Below are 9,297 nucleotides of genomic sequence, written 5' to 3'. Positions count from 1 at the left end.
TCTAACTCAATAAATCAGTCCTCACCATAAGTGTTTAATATAATACTTTTGTATCCTTAAATCGCAAAAAAAAACCTTTTAAACTTTTGAAATAAATAATAAGTTAAAATTATTATGACTATGAATCTAGTCAATGTTACCATTGCTATTAGACCCAGTGCTCCTGAAAATGCTGTGGTGTAAGCCCGTATTGACTTAGTTTGGCTGAAGATAATTAGAAGTACTTGTCCTCCACTGTGTGAGGAATAGCGTAGAATTTTCTATTCCTCATTCCATTGGGATCAGAATGAAAAACCTGACTTCTGTATCCAACTGTGAATATAGTGGCCATCATTTTGGTGCCATTTTTTTTCTCTCATGAAATTATAGACACTGTTTCCTTTTCTATTATCAGAGGAAAAGTAATGCACTATTTTCTGGGGCTATCTTAAGGACAGAGATAGTGAAATTATAACATGGACTATGGACTCTGTATTTGCAAGTGCCCACCTCCAGGGCCTATTAATATTCAGTTTCTACCTACTACAGTCTCTCAGTTTCTGATATCTTGACATCACAAACTATAAATAAATCTGGTTTCTGGCCATGAAACAGCGTGGATCCCACTGATAGTCAGGAACCACTAATCTCTACAGTTAACTTTTGTCACTGCATAGCTCATTCCCTCCACTGCTACTTTTTTTTTTGTTCCATCAAAAGTTGTTAATTCAAGTTCTACTTGCACTTTTTCTGGCCCCAATCTGATCCAGCCTTGTGTTTTTACATGTCAGTTGAGTAATTGAATTTACACTGATATAAAGCAGTTTCCTTCCCTCTTAGCACTCTTCCCCAATTGTTGTGCTATTTGGACAAGCTAGCATTTATTACTTTCACACACTGTGCTTTAATGACTACGCTTAGCCTCCTTTTCTATTTTTAATGTGGATTTTATGATACATGCATCATTAAGACTTCTTTGGAATGAATCCCACCTATTCCATTTCAGACTTAAGTAAACGTTTTTGTTTCCAGAGTGATAAGCTTCCTTAACTAGTTAAATATGATTTAGTATTAGATTTATTGAGATTCTCCTCAAATCCTGATTCAGCACAACTCTGTAATTATGTATTACATATGAAGTTATTGTAAAGTTGTTTCTTCCCTTAAATTTCTATTTCTTATTAAAGCTTAACCTTTGATGATAGCTCAAGAAAAATGATGAGGCATTCCTAATAAACAGACTTACCCATTTCAGGCATTAGCTAAATGTCATCTGATATCTTCTCTTACATAAATGTTGAATTTAGTCAGTAAGAGAAATTACCTGAAGTGGATTTGAAGACTCTTCCTTCGATTCTGGTATAGAAGTTGTTTAAGAAAGTTGAAAAACTTTCTTGGATTTGGGCCTGCTGTGTGGTAAATTGTACTATCCATCCATAGAGTTTGGGTGTGTGTGTGTGTACATGTGTGTGCATGTTTTAACTGATGAATGGTGAGAAAGTTTATTTATGCAATTAACAAGATAGGTAAAAAAATAGCTGAGTAACATTTTGGATGAAATATACTTGAGCCTAAACAAATAAATGAGCCCATAGGCACAACTAATCATATAGAAGACTGCCTTAATAAACTTAACAGTCTGTAAGATGACTAAGTCCAAATATACTCTGTGAGTCCACATATAACAGTATTCATATCTGAGCATCATATTTTTTATTATTATTAATTTATTTGTCAGAGAGAGAGAGAGAGAAAGCACAACAAGGGGGAGCAGGAGACAGAGGAAGAAGCAAGCCCCCTGCTGAGCAAGGAGCCCAATGTGGGGCTCGATCCCAGGACTCTGGGATCATGACCTGAGCCGAAGGCAGACACTTAACTGACTAAGCCACCCAGGCATCCCTGAGCATCGTATTTTTTAAAAGACTTTATTTTCTTAGAACAGTTTTAGGTTCACAGCAAAATTGAGAAAAAGGTACAGAGATTTCCCGTATACCCTCTGTCTCTACGCATGCATAGCCTCTCCCATTATCAGTATCACCCACCCAACAGAGTGGTACATTTGTTACAATTGATGAACCTGCATTGACGTATCATAATCACCCAAAGTCCACAGTTTACCTTAGATGAGGATCATATTTTAAGAGATACAAACAAACTGGAGTATGACCAGAGAAGAAACCCCAAAAGGTAAAGGGATAGAAACCAAATAACCTGATGAACAGTTTAAGAAACTAAAGTAGTTTGTCCTAAAGAATAGAGGGTTCAGCCTTTGTGCACTGTTGGTGGGAATGTAAATTGGGGCAGCCACTGTGGAAAATGGTATAGAGGTTCTTTGAAACACTGAAAATAAAAACACTGTATGATCCAGTAATTCAACTACTGGGAATTTACTCAAAGAAAGTGAAAACGCTAATTCAAAAAGATATATGCACCCCTATGTTTATTGCTACATTATTTACAATAGCCAAGATATGGAAGTAACCTAAGTATCCACTGATAGGTGAATGGATAAAAAGATGTGGTATATATAAAAAATGGACTATTACTCAACCACAAAAAAAGAATGAGATCTTGCCATTTGCAAAAACATGGATGGAGCTAGAGGATGTTACGCTGAGTGGAATAAGTCAGACAGAGAAAGACAAATGCTATATGGTTTCACTTACATGTGGAATCTAAAAGACAAAACAAATGAATAAAAAAACAAGCAAAAAGCAGAAACAGGACCATAAATACAGTGAACAAACTGATGATTGCCAGAGGGGAGGGAGAAGGGGGGAAGGGCAAAATGGATGAAAGGGAGTGGGGAGATACAGGCTTTCAGTTATGGAATGAACAAGTCATGAGAATAAAAAGTACACAGTAGGGGATATAGGCAATGTTACTGTAATAGTGTTGCATGGTGACAGATGGTAGCCACACTGTGAGCATAACATCACATATAAACTTGTCGAATCACTATGTTGTACACCTGAAACTAATGTAACATTGTGTGTCAACCATACTTCAATAAAAAAATAATAACAAAAATTAAAAAAAATGTACTTAAAAAAAGAATAGAAGGTTCAGGGGACGATGTGTTATCATACTGATATATTGTGAAGAGCTTTCGATCAAAAAAATGATTGCATTTTTCTTCATGGTTCCAAGTGGCAGAACTGAGTGAGGTCACTGAGTCATCTCTGAGTACATAGATTTGGGCTCTCTGTAAGGGAGTGGCTCACTATCAGAAGTGGCTAGATAGGAATGGAATCCCCTTTTAGTATGTTTAATCAAAGGGTATTGTATCACTAAGTAGGGGGTATGTATTTGGAACCGAAGTATTAGATCTTCTTAACCCAGGGATTTTCTCTATCCTAAGATTTTTTCCCCATTTATCAAACTAACAATTATCTTGCCAGATATTGCTAGATATTGTGATAAAGAAGAAGACAGTAAGCCTCCATGAGAAAGACCTCTTTATCATCAAATACGGCCTCAAGCCCATGTGTGTGAAAATGAACTCATTATAACCCCAAGTCTATTCCCTTTCTTGACTTTTCTATTTTTATCAAATACACATATGTTCAGATACATTATTTTTTACTTCATTTAATTTTTTTAAAGGTTTATTTATTTATTTGAGAGAGAGAGTGAGAGAGAACAAGCAGGGGAGTGGCAGAGGGGGAGGGAGAAGTAGGCTCCCCACTGAGCAGGGAGCCCCACATGGGGCCCTTGATCCCAGGACCCTGGGAAGGCAGACGCTTAACTCACTGAGCCACCCTAGCACCCTGTAATTTTTTCCTTCATTTAAATTCATATTCAATTAGAGTTAAAGTCATGATCTTTCTTCTGCTTTAAAGTGTGTCTAACATTCATCTTTCTAATTTCTTCCTACTACCCATCATTCCAGATCCTAAACTGTTGAAACCCAAACTGGGTCAACAGTGCGTAACAAGAGCCCTCACTACTATTCTCTTTATTTCTATATTTTCTTAGACAGTTTACCCTACTAATGACAAAGTCCCTCAAATACTGATTTTATTTTACCTTTATCCTCTTCAGTAACTCTTAAAGTTGCCTTTTGACTACAGAATTAGTACAAACTCCCAATTATATCATTTAAAATAACTTTCCATAATTGGTTTTTATTATCTGTTGCATTTTGTCATTTTTAATGTGAACTTTCTACCATAGAAACTGGCACCTTTCCTTCCCCTGGACACACAGACTTAATTATTTGTTATGCTTCCTTTGTGCATTCCATTTAACCTCAATCTCCCAATTTATGTTTTCCTCCTTCAACATCCTTGAAGGTCCAGTTTACTTTCTCCATGGGGCATTCCCTCTCTTCTCTTGCCCAAGTTAAATACTCATTTCTTTCTTACTTTTATAGTAGGCACTGTAATTATATATTTACATCAAATACTTGTTGAATAAACTAGTAGCAGGTAATTACAGTATGTATCAGAGAAACACTGGACATATAACATAGTTTTGTTCATTTCCCACCAATAATATGGCTTAATTTTGCATTATGTAATTTCAATTTCACAATAACATTTATTGCCTACAACATTAGACCTGAAAAAAACACATCTCTGTCAATATCCACAGATAAGAGAAATGTTTCCATCAGGTGCATTGTGGCTAAGAGGCAGAGGATAAACCATCTACACCAGAATTTAGAAAAGAAGCTTGCTTGAAAGCTGGAGGAGCCATGATAGCATCTCAGTTTATTTTTAGTTCTGCCAAGAAATAGCTAATTTCATGCAAGAATTACGTTGTACCTGACCCAGAGCGAAGACTCTCTGGCCGTTCTTTATATGCACTGATGACACAATAGTAGAAATGCTTAAAAAAATAAACTAAGGACAAATATGAGAAAAAGGAGAGAGACTTTTAGGATATGAATTAACTTCCTTCCTTCCTTCCTTCCTTCCTTCCTTCCTTCCTTCCTTCCTTCCTTCCTTCTTTCCTTCCTTTTCTGGGCAGATTTATTGTAACTGGGGGGGGGGGGAATTGTCAAGAGATTTAGCAAGTGAGAAGAATCAAGAAGGTTATTTACCCCACGAAATTTTATAAACATTTTTTTTTCTAGAGCTTCTTTAGGAAATTGACCAACTTTAGCAGGTGGTAGTTGACCTAACTTTGTCAACTACTGTTGACATTCACCTCATTCAATCCCCTCATTTATTTTTCTATGTACATTTAAAAAAATCAATGCTCACAATTTTGATTGCTTTCTCGGCAATCTTGTGACCTGTGAGAGTATCATGGAAAATTGGGAGGAGGTCATTTAGAGAGCAGGCATAAGGAGAAGAGTAGAAAATTAATTATATTCATCACCTCAGTCCCTTCCCAGGGGATGCCTTCCAAAATGCCGTCTTTTATTTTCAAATCCATTTTTCTTCATATTTAGATGCAACTGTAGCTGGTAAGAAAGCCTTTGATCTATATTCCATAGGTCAGTATTCTTCATGTGAATATTCCTTTTCATGACTGTAGAAAATATAAGCTGCTTATATCTCCTGACTGAGGTCTCTGCCTCTCATCCTAGCTTGCTGGTCATAAAATTTTATTTTAAAAGTACATCTGCTTTTTCATTAATACCACAGATTAAATAATAACTTGAAGTTTTCTTTATCTTCCCTTTTAATATTGGAAATAGACACTTACTTCTGGTTAGCAGGCAAAATGAAAATAAGACATGATAGAGGAAAAAAAAATGTATATAAGTGGACCAAGTGACTTCCTGCTGGGGAGGTGTTTGATGTAGTGGTGGGGTGGTGGGGTGCACAGAACCAAAATCATCAGCCCTACCCAGGCCTGACACTTCATAAAATGCTATCTGATGAAGACATCCTATTACCCTGGAATAAAATGTAACTGTTTGGAAAATGATAACACATTGAACTCATATACCAATCATGTGAGAAAATTTGTCATAATTTTTTAACCAAGCAACTGGTGGGTGGGGGAATGTAGAGAAAGAGGGCAGAGAGAGAAAACAGGAGCTTGTCTGAAACAATTGAATACAATCTGAATACAATGTACACAATGTGGGTAAACTATGACATTAAAGAGCAGGGACAGGTGAGTCCTAGAAACTTAAGATTGGTTAAGTAAAGCAGGTTTAGTCACATGGGCCGCATACAGGTGTGAGAGTGTGTGTCTGCACACAATGTGTGGGGGGCAACACCATGAAGTGAGAAAAGAATGCAAAAAGGAGAAACCATTGAAAACGGTTAGATGATCCCAGTCATACGCAGGTCCAACCCCGATTGGAAATACTGGAAATCTAATTCATAAATGGCATAGTCTGATAAAATGTCTGTGAAGAGATACTGACAATTGCTAGAAACAAGAGTTTTGGTGATGGACTTAATAGTGTTGATTTTTAAAAAAATACGGTTATTTTTTAAGAGGCTGCTTTGAGAGAGCTGGGGCTTGGTTAGTACCCTTTCTGGTTCTTTGATATGCAGCATCCTGTTAATGGAAATGAATCTCACTAATAATTGTATATACCCTTTACTTATAGATCAAGAAATTAAAATGACATGTGGTAGGGCAGGTAGTAGTCCAGAAAGTTGTCTTTGGGTTGTCCCATGTTTCTGTATGTCATCTTAGCAGGATACTTTATTTCTAGATGATTGCTGTTTCACTCCATGTGAAAAGGCACATACAAAGTTAGCGGCTAAAATATACAAATGGATAAAAAGCCAATAACCTTCTTGGTTTTTAAAAATGTCCTTTGTAGTCTGGGCAACTATTTAAAAATAGTAAAATGAAGTTAATAGTTTTGCTTTTTAATGTTTCATTATTTTGCAAAAAATATATTTCATGAACATTGATCAATTGGTTTTTTAAAGATTTATTTATTTGAGAGAGAGAGAGAGCTCAGGGACCTAAATGCTCACGTGTGTGAGTAGGAGAAGGGGCAACAGGAGAGGGAGACAGAGAACTCCAAGCAGACTCCCTGGTGAGCAGGGAGACCACTGTGGGGCTCAATCTCACTACCCTGAGCCCAAACCAAGAGTTGGACTCCACCGACTGAGCCACCCAAGGCACCCTTCCATGAACATTTCATTTTATTTATTGGTTTGTTTGTTTGTTTATTTTTTTAAGATTTTATTTATTTATTTGACAGAGAGAGGGCACAAGCAGGGGGAGCTGCAGAGGGAGAGGGAGAAGCAGACTCCCCAGTGAGCAGGGAGCCTGACATGGGGCTCGATCCCAGGACTCTGGGATCATGACCCAAGCTGAAGGCAGATACTTAACCGACTGAGCCTCCGAGGCACTCGTACCATGAACATATTAAATAAAAATTTTATTAATGTGAGAAAGTATCTTTTTTTTTTTATTTTACTCTGGCTACTAGAAGAGAAAACTTGCTGTAAAAGAAACAGAGTATTTAAAATTTACTTAACTACATATAGACTGTACATAAAAGTGTATAAAAGGCCATACGAAACTGTAAAATTTTTCACCAGCACCTGCACACAGGCATAAGCAAGTGGAATAATTTCTTTTGGGGCAGGATTATTATAACATGACTTTGCTGATGCTGAGGTGTGTTAACACTCTTTGTGAAGAAGATAACCATCTTTTCTGTTCTGTGTGCTCTCTTCCTTCCTAACCCATCTTGAACCCTAGAGCTGATCATCTGAACTATACTCTCTCACCAAAAGATTTGATGTTTTTGATTTCTTGATTTCTTTCATTCTTGCATTTTGCAAAATCTGTTCAATCAAAACACAAACCTGTTTTGAAGTTATAATCTTACGTCCCCAACACCCTGCTAGGGAAATGGACAAATCCTTCCCCTTTGGTATCACTATCTAATTCATGGTCTCCAAACTCCACTTTGTTCTTAGAGTAGATTCTGTGTCTTTCTCTTTCTTGTCCTTTTTCTTTTCTTCAACTCAAAACCTTCACCCCTCCTACGTTCCCTTCTATTTGAGAAGTCTATTTTGTTTACCACTTCATCTAGTAGAGTTAGAAACCAACAAACATGGTCACCCTCAAACTCTTACCACCTCTAGAAATATATTTTTAATAAAAGTATGCATACTTTTATAGATATTATTATTTAAATATTTCCATGTTTCTCCCTTTTCATTCTCAGAGGTCTCCTGTTTTTCCATTCTTGTAGGATAACATGCCCTTTAATCTCTTTCTTTCTAATTTATTTCTAGACATGTACACTCATGCTTAAATTTCTTTCATTCCAAAATTTTGCCCTCCCTAAACCCACTCAATTCTGCATTCATCTGTAGATATTAAGTTCTCTTCTCCATCCTTACACAGATTTCTTAAAAGACTAATCTCTACTTTTCATTCCTCATATCTCATTCTTTTCTTTTTCTTAAGATTTTATTTATTCATTTGAGAGAGAGTGTACACGAGTGGGGGGAGGGGCAGAGGGACAAGCAGACTCCCACTGAGGGCGGAGCCTGAAGCTGGCGCCTGAGATCATGACCCAAGCTGAAGTCATACACTCAACCAACTGAGTCACCCAGGCACCCTCATATCCCATTCTTTTCAATTTATTCTTCAATTGACATTGTTCTCATTTAGGTCACAAATGATCTCTCAATTATTAACTCCAATGGATGTTTTGCATTTTCTTTATCAGACCACTCTCCTACAATTGAAATTGTTGTTTGTTTCATGGAAACCCTAGACTGTCCTGGTTTCTAGGATACTACCCCCAAATGGTTTCTTTTGTGATCCTCCAACTTTTTGTGACTTCTTCTTTTCTCTGATATTTTCCTGAATGTTGATCTTCAAGGTTCATCTCTCAACTCAATGTTCTTCTTATCCCAGATAATCTCCCTTTATGCCATCACATCTCTCAAGTATTACTCATTTGTCAATGTCACCAAATCTAAGATCATATATTTCCAATCATCCAACTAAAATATCCTCTGCTTACTTGAGAGATGCCTTAATTTTTTTATTTTTAAAAACCAAATTAATTTTCCCTTTCTCCAAAATAGACTGTCCTTTGATATTCTCTATGATAATTGTTGAGGTTCTCATCTCCCAAATCATTAAAATTGGGATATTGACCATCATTCTTGACTCCTCTATTTTCTGCACTTTTTACGTTCCTATATTTATCAGTGATTACTACATTAACTGAATCTGGTTCTCAGCCTCAGTTGCTAATTAGGATCCCCTAGTGAACTTTAAAAACTATCCTAGATCAATGAAAGCAGAATCTCTAGGAGGACAGCTTGGAAATTTGTTATTCTAATGGGCAGAGAGGATTGGAAACCATTTTTTTTCAATATTTCTCAAATATCCCACTTTTTTCTTTTTACCTCCAGTACC

Source organism: Callorhinus ursinus, unplaced genomic scaffold, assembly GCF_003265705.2.
Source record: "Callorhinus ursinus isolate GAN/ISIS: 27379988/994484 unplaced genomic scaffold, GSC_fseal_2.0 scaffold1, whole genome shotgun sequence".
NCBI classification, from domain to species: domain Eukaryota; kingdom Metazoa; phylum Chordata; class Mammalia; order Carnivora; family Otariidae; genus Callorhinus; species Callorhinus ursinus.
Note: the sequence above shows the minus strand (reverse complement) of the source record.